Source organism: Urocitellus parryii, chromosome 15 (genome assembly GCF_045843805.1).
Source record: "Urocitellus parryii isolate mUroPar1 chromosome 15, mUroPar1.hap1, whole genome shotgun sequence".
Taxonomy (NCBI): Eukaryota; Metazoa; Chordata; class Mammalia; order Rodentia; family Sciuridae; genus Urocitellus; species Urocitellus parryii.
In genome coordinates, this window is record NC_135545.1 from 8964805 (window position 1) to 8973367 (window position 8563).

At 49.1% G+C, this 8563-nt stretch overlaps 1 pseudogene; it reads left to right on the forward strand.

Moving 5' to 3' along the window:
- Window positions 1-5204: 5204 nt before the first annotated feature.
- Window positions 5205-6440, forward strand: LOC144250279 (ubiquitin-conjugating enzyme E2 Q1 pseudogene; annotated as a pseudogene).
- Window positions 6441-8563: the final 2123 nt, after the last annotated feature.

Consider the following 8563-nt stretch of genomic DNA (forward strand, 5'->3'; position numbering starts at 1 on the left):
TAAGCTTAATTTTAAAGACATCTTTACTTTTATCTGTTTACCCAATCTAAATTGAACCATTTGAATCACGTGAATCAAAGATATTTGGATCCATTTTTTAAATTTTTTATGAGCGCTGCTCATATATCTGCCAATTGTCATATAACTGCATGATATATGGACATACACACATACAGACATACCGACATACGACACATAACACAAGTGTGCACACATATACAAGGCCTTGTAGCTGTTTTTTCAGGTGAAATATCCATTGCAATGTTTAAAAACTCCACAGTTGATCAAAAATAGAACTGATCAGAAAACATTAACTTGTCTGTAGGATCAAAATATTGAGCTCAAAAAAAAAAATACAGAATCTAAGAAAAAAGCAAGAGTCCTAAAAAAGATGACTGGCCAGTAATTAGTAAATACCATACAATTTACTTTTTGGTTTGGTCTAGTGTGAGTTCAGGTAAAAAGAAGCTTTTACTCTATCTCCTACTGAGAGGACTCCAGGCTTCTTCTATTTGCATATCAACTTAAGTCCTGGCTGAGTTCTGGAAGGAACTGGGAAAACTGACTAAGCGGGGTTGGGCCTGGTTAGGCAGGGGAAGTGGGGAAAAAATATCTGAGCGGGCAGTTGGCCCCTGAAGGGCTGGAGCACAAAAGGCAGGGGATATAGGAGGAAGGTGGATGTGTAAGTCCTATAGGGTGTGGCAGGGTCCCAAGAGGTGCCAGGTCTTCTTAATGGTATCCAGCTGCTTCCTTCTCCCAGGTAGCCTCCTCCCCAGGGGTCAATGTGTCTCTGGGATTTAAAACTGGATAAAGGCGGTTGGTAACCATTGGAGCCTTATTTATAAGGGCGGGATTTTGAGGGGGACCAGGAAGGTTCCCAGGGTCCCAGGGAGACTGGGAAGGGTCTATGTTTATACTAACTGAAGGGCATGCATAGCCTCTTCCCCAATCCTGACAAGTTTTAAGGTACCATTGTCAAAGGGTGAACTTTTAAGAAGTTCATTAATTAAGTTCCAGTAAGTAAAAGTGGGAACAGGCACCTTTTCTGGGCCAAAGGATTCCTAATAATCTTTTAAACATTCTCCTACTCTAAGCCATCTTTTACCATCAATGATCCCTTCAAGGGGAAACCATGGACACAATTCTCCTATGTATGAAAAGAATAATTTTAAGTCCTTTTTCATAACACGCGCCCCCCGTGTCTTGAGGGCCTCCTTGAGGCCTGACAAAAACAACTCATGTGACGAAACTGCTTGTCCCATGGTGTGTCACTCACCTTGCGTCGTCCTCGCTCTCCTCCCGGATCTGCCTCTCGGTCATGTCTGCCGAGGCGATCTCACGCTCCCACTTGGCCAAGTCTTCCCGGAGGACGGCGTTCCTTCTCAGTCAAAGGCTTGAGCCCCACAATGGGCGCCAAATGTCCCGACCAGCAGGACACATCAACCTGGGCAGGGAACCTAGATGGGGAGGAATAAAGGGACAAGAGACAGGAAAGGTGACAGCAAGACAAAAGTTCTGATCAAGCTGCAAACTTTTATGGTTCACACAGGGGTATTTATATGCTGGGGATGGGGAAGGTCTCCAATCAGCAATTGCTGGATGTGGGTGGTAAAACTGCCACCTGCAAGATGTCTGATGATCTTGATAACCACAGGATGTTCCAGGGAGATAGGTAGCTGCAGGATGCCTTCCAGGCAGGATGTCTCCCAGGGGGCTGTCAGGCTAATCTTTGAAGGAGAATTTCCTTCTAGTTCCCCACACCTCCCCTTACATGCTGGGTATAAAACTCTGAAACTCCCTGAACTCGGGGTTCAGGGGATTAATTGAATACAGCAAAGGCTGTGCCCCCTGAACCTGGCTGCAGCCAAATATAACTGTTTCCTACTACCTTCGGTGCCTTGCCTCCTTTGTCCCTACAACATTCCCTGTGCAGGCAGCATGTCATTAAGTCCCCAGCACGACCTTGGGAGGCACAGACTGGGTTACTGGGAGGCTCCCAGTTTAGGGATGAGAACTCCTCCAGGCTCAGGCCCAGGATTCCAACCCTTCCTCTCAGCCCCCGCCCAGGCTCCCTCTGTCCTCTCCCACTTCCCCAAAGAGCAATAATGGGTGGGACTAGGGGGTACCGTGCACTTGCCCCGATGGGGACCATTGGCAGGGCCTAGACTTCCCGTCTCCACCACTGAATCTGCACTGGGTCACCAGGCTGAGCAGCTGACACACAGGAAAGCCTGGGGTTCTCACCTGGGACCGTACGTCCTGCAGGTGGAGAATCTAAAGGCCAAGGGGGGACAGTACTTGCCCAAGGTCAAGGGCTGCTGATGAGCATGGCCTCCAGGAGCTCAAGGCTCATCCCCCCGTCAGGCACCCAGTGAGCCTCACAGACCAACAACAGCAAGAAACTGTAATGATAAAAACAATGTGAGCCAGCACCTGGGCCCATGACTTGGGAGGCAGAGGCAGGAGGATTTTAAGTTCAAGGCCAACCTCCTAAACTGCCTCATTGTTCTTCTCCTGTCTCGATTTCCCTTTTCCTCTCTGACCTCAGTGTCTCTCTCTGTCTCTCCCCTCCACCTCTCCTCTCTGTCAGTCCCCCACTTGGTCATTTGGTTTGTCCCCCTAAGCCGTGACTCTAGCCTGGTCTAGGAGCCTGTCCTCCTCCATGCACTGAGCCTCACTCCACCCCATCTGCCCCTCCTCTCTGCCTCTCACTCCAGACACCCCCCCATCCTCCTGTCCATCTCCCTCTAGGATTCCTCCTCTCTGCCCTCTCCATTTCTGGATGTCATTTCTCCCAGTGCTCACACGGTCTGCTCCTGTCTCTGCACACCCCGGCACGCACCCCGCACCCATAACCCCTCCTTGGGGCTGGGTCACTGTGTCTCACCATAAGGGCCCTTTCTTCCCCTGGCCCTCCCCCAGGCTCTGCTGGGGAGATTAAAGCTGCTGCCTGCCAGGAGGATCAGGCAGGTCTCATTAGCTTGAAGAGCCCCAGATGACAGCAAGAGAGGAGGGGCTCCTGACCCCAGTGACAGCTGGGGGGGGCCTCCAGAAGGGAGAATGCAGCCCCAGAGGAGATCCTCGGGATCCTCTGGAATAGGAAGGGGAGGAAGATTGTCTGTGCAGGGGAGCAGGGAGGAGACAGGTCTCAGCTGCTCTCAGTCACCTCTCCTGGGATTGCTGGTACTGTTGGCTTTCGGGTCCACCTCTGCCTGGGATGGGGAGTGTGGAGCGTGGCCACTAAGTTCTTAGGATCTCATTAAGTTGCTGAGGCTGGCCTCGAATGTGCCATCCTCCTGCCTCAGCCTCCCCAGTCACTGTGATCACAGGTGTGCACCATTGCACCTGATGCTCCTAGTCATATATTTTATTTTATTTATATATTTTGTGTGTGGGGGGGAGTGCTAGGATTGAACCCAGGGACTGGTGCATGTGAGGCAAGCCCTCTACCAACTGAGCTAAATCCCCAGCACTGAAAATTTTGAAACTTTGCTGGAAGCAATTAAAGAAGATCTAAGTCACTGGTGAAATATACCATGTTCATGGATTGGGAGACTCACTGTTGTTAAGATGACTGGGGATGTGGCTCAAGCAGTAGCGAGCTCGCATGGCATGTATGTGGCCCGGGTTGGATCCTCAGCACCACATACAAACAAAGATGTTGTGTCTGCCAAAAACTAAAAATAAATATTAAAAAAATGCTCTCTCTCTCTCTTTAAAAAAAAAAAAGCCAATTCTTAGTCAAAGTCTAAGCAAACCAGGTGCCATGATGCACACCTGTCATCTAGCAACTCTGGAGGCTGAGGCAGGAGGAACACAAATTCAAAGTCAGCCTCAGCAAATTAGAGAGGCCCTGAGAAACTTAGCAAGACCCTGTCTCAGAATGAAAGATTCAAAGAGCTTTGGATGTGGCCCAGTGGCAAAGTGTCCCTGGGTGCAGTCCTCAGCACACACATAGAAAAGAAGTCTTGGGGGAAGAAAGAATCTGGACAACTTGCACTACCTCAGACATCCTGTGATGCTAGAGTCATCAAGACAGTGTGATTCTGTGTCCAGATTTTTAAAAATCTGGTCTTGTCTGAGAAGATGCTTCAGAAACTTTATGCTCAATTGAATTTTTTTTTTCTTTTTTTTACTGGAGATTTAACCCAGGCACTTAACACACTAAGCCTCATCCCCAGTCCTTTTAATTTCTTATTTTAAGAGAGGCTTTCACTAAGATGCTAAGGCTGGCCTCAAAGTTTTGATCCTCCTGCCTCAGCCTCCCAAGTCACTGGGATGACAAGATGGGCCACCCGACCCAGCTTGGCACCTTCTTTTTTTCTGCTTTCCCAGGACAGGTACCTGTTTTGTCCACCACTGGATTCCCGGTGCCTGGGACAGCCCAGACACATGGTAAAGGCTCAGCCAAGGTGGATGGAAGGTATGCAGGCAGCAGGCAGAGACACAGGTCTGGGGGCTCAGAAGTTTGGAGACCTGGTTTTGCCACACATCCCTTCTGTGTCCCTGGGAACTGACAGACCTCTCAACCCCTCTCCTCACTTGAGAAATGGGCCTCTGCGCCTGGGAGATTGTGGAGGTTGTTCTAAAAGCCCTGTTGCTTGGAGGTCTGGACAGCCCAGGCCCAGGGGCAGAGGCCAGCTCAGCTCTGTGTCTGCCTCTGGCCTGCTGGGTGGGGCTCCTTTGTAAGAGGGGATGACACGGGGACCCACATGGTGGGAAGCTTCCACTGGACTCTTGCTCCCTGAGATCTTGTTCTGGAGGCCCTCAGTGCAGTGTCTGAGTCGCCGGGAGTCCCCACAGCACCTTAGGGTCTGAGTTGCCTGGCCCTGGGTGGGCTCTTCCCCAGGGAGGCTCCACTCCCCAGCTGTAGAATGGCCTCATCTTCAGGGACGGAGGTTGTGGCTCAGTGGTAGAGAGCTGGGTTCCATCCTCAGCACCGCAGAAAAGTAAACACACAAAATGAAGGTATTGCATCCATTTATAACTAGAGTAGATTTTTAAACTGAACAAAATAAAGGTATTGTGTCCCTCTGCAACTAAAGAAAATTAAAAAAAAAAATGACATCATCTCAAACCCACATAAATACAGTTATCTCGGGCAAAGGGGGGATCAGGAAGGGCGGACCCTGGCGGCGGCAGTGGCGGAGTCCAGAGCGGAGGCCAGAGGCTCCTGGCCCACCGGCCCCGGAGCGGAGCAGAGGATGCAGCCGGGGCCAGGGCAGCAGCTGGGGGGCCAGGGGGCGGCGCCGGGGGCCGGGGCGGCCCAGGGGGGTCTGGGGGCCAGGGCCCTGCCTGAGGCGGGAGTTGAAGCTGCTAAAGTCCATCTTCCACCGCGGCCAGGAGCGCTTCCGCATGGCCAGCGCCTGCCTGGACGAGCTGAGCCTGGACTTCCTGCGGGCTGGGTCCGAGGGGCCGGGGCAGGGGCCGCGCCCGGACCGCATCTGCCCCTACGGGGGTCGGTGCCCGGGGATCCATCCACATCCACTGCAACATCATGGAGTCACACCCTGCTGTGCCCCCATCTGGTCGGTGGAATCTGATGACCCTCACTTGGCTGCTGTCTTGGGGAGGCTGGTGGACATAAAGAAAGGGAACACTCTGCTCTTGCAGCATCTGAAGAGGATCATCTCCGACCCGTGTAAACTCTGCCACCTCCCTCCCTCAGCATCCTGAGGTGGAGGTGCTGGATCAGCCCTTGCCAGCAGAGCAGTGCACACAGGAAGCAGGATCTTCAGAAGATGAGGACAAGGAGATGCCTGAGGGACACGGAAGACCTACATCACTATGAAATGAAAGAGGAAGAGCCAGCTGAGGGCCAGAAATCCGAAGACGATGGCATCGAAAAGAAAACCTGGCCATCCTAGAGAAGACCAAAAAGAACCAGAGGCAAGATTACTTCAATGGTGCCGTGTCTGGCTCGGTGCAGGCCACTGACCGGCTGATGAAGGAGCTCAGGGATATATACCGGTCACAGAGTTTCAAAGGCGGAAACTCTGCAGTTGAACTGGTGAATGACAGTCTAAAGGATTGGAATGTCAAACTCCTCAAAGTTGACCAGGACAGCGCTTTGCACAAAGATCTCCAAATCCTCAAAGAGAAGGAAGGAGCCGAGTTCATCCTACTTAATTTCCCCCTTTGACCGGCCTTTCCATAGAGTTGTGTCTCCAGTCCTCTCTGGAGGGTATTTTCTGGGCGGAGGTGCCATCTGCATGGAACTTCTCACCAAGCAGGGCTGCAGCAGTGCCTACTCCATAGAGTCAGTGATCATGCAGATCAGTGCCACACTGGTGAAGGGGAAAGCACGAGCGCAGTTTGGAGCCAAGAAATCTCAGTACAGTCTGACCAGAGCACAGCAGTCCTACAAGTCCTTGGTGCAGATCCACGGAAAAAAAAAAAAAAAAAACGTTTGGTACACACCCCCAAAGGAAGATGGCTAACCCTGGAGCATGGCCCCTCCTCCTCCCCCAGGCACCACTGGACCCATACCATTGAAGGCTGTATTTGGATCTCATGCTGCCTCTGTGGTTCCCTCCCTCATTTTTCCTGGACCTGATAGCTCTGCCTATTGCAGGACAATGATGGCTATTCTAAACGCTAAGGAAAAAAACAAACATAACTGTTCCAAGTACTCAAGACTGACTACAGACCAACAACCACCTTGCTGGAACCCTTGCTAGCAGGCATTCTTATAAAGAAACTCTCCAGCCTCCTTATATTGCTGGAAACTCAGCTGTACTCCAGACTAGAGCCTCCTTACCTATACTATGGATTTTTAATTTATTTTCTCTTATTTCATGTATACTGCTTTTTTTTTGGTTACAGTGTATGATGGATGTGTATGAAAAAAATGTATCTTTGTGAAAACAATTACAGTTTGTTCATTTGGAAATAAATAAATAAATAAATAAATAAATACAGTTATCTCCTCCCCCTACCTGGCAAAGGCACCAAAAACATCTATTGGAGAAAAGATAGGCTCTTCAACAACTGGTCCTGGGAGAGCTAGAAATTCATATGCAGCAAAATGAAATTAAAACCCCATCTCTCACCTCCCACAAAACTCTACTCAAAGTGGATCAAGGACCTAGGAATTAAACCAGAGACCCTGCAACTAACAGAAGAAAAAGTAGGCCCTAATCTACATCATATTGGCTCAGGCCCCGACTTCCTTAACAAGACCCCTAAAGCACAAGAAATAAAATTGAGACTCAATGAATGGGATGGACTCAAATTGAAAAGCTTCTTCTCAGCAAAAGAAACAATCAATGAGGTGAGCAGAGAGCCTACGGAATGGGAGGAAATTTTTACCACATGCACATCAGACAGAGCACTAATCTCTAGGATATATATGTAAAGAACTCAAAAAACTAAACACCAAAAAATTAAATAACCTGGGCTGGGGCTGTAGCTCAGGGGCAGAGCGCTTGCCTACCTTGCCTACTTTGCACTAGGTTCGATCCTCAGCATCACATAAAAATTAACAAATAAAATAAAGGCATTCTGACCATCTACAACTACAAAAAAAATTAAAAACAAATAGCCCAATCAATAAATGGGCTAAGGAGCTGAACAGACACTTCTCAGAAGAAGATATACTATCAATCAACAAGTACATGAAAAAGTGCTCAACATCTCTAGCTATAGAAAAATTCAAATATCTACCGCTGTTTACCTGTGATGCCAGCTACGCAGGACGCTGAGGCAGGAGGATCGCAAGTTCAAAGCCAGCCTCAGCAATGGAGCAAGACCCCGACTCATAAATAAATTAAAAAATAAAACAAAATAAAAAGAACCAGGGCTGTGGCAGGAGCCCCTGGATTCAGTCTCCAACACCCACATCCAGGGGCAGGGTCGAGCTGGGTGGTTAGTGGTTGTCCACCATGTGTCCACCCTGTGTTCAACCCCCAGCCCAGAAAGAGAAAGAAATTAAAACTGAGGAACTAATTTTTTAAAAATATTTTAAGGGCTGGGTTTGTGGCTCTGCTGTAGAGCACTCAGCTGGCACCTGTGAGACCCTGGGTTCGCTCCTCAGCACCACATAAAAGTAAATAAATAAATAGGCAAAATAAAGAGATTGTGTCCGCTTATAACTATAAATAAATGAATATTTTAAAATGTACTTAAAATGTGGTTTTAGTTCTGTGTTAATTTTCCAGACGGAGGGGTTGAGACACATCCCCAGCCCTTTTCATTTTTTATTTTGAAATATTTTGAAACAAGGTCTCGCTAAATTGCTTAGGGCTTTGGTAAATTGTTGAGGTTGACCTTGAATTTGTAATCCTCCTGCCACAGCCTTCTGAGTCCCTGGGATTATAGGCAGGTGGCACTACACCGGCCACTAATTGTTTTGGTGGGTGGGGAAGGGTACCAAGGATTGAACCCAGGTGCACTTACCCACTGGACCACATCCCCAGCCCTTTGTATATTTTATTTGGAGTCGGTCTCGCTAAGTTGCTGAGACTGGCTCTGAAATTGTGATCCTCCTACCTCAGCCTCTTGAGCTGCTGGGATTACCAGTGTGTGCCACTGCCCCCTGGCCACCATGAACTTTGTGTTACTT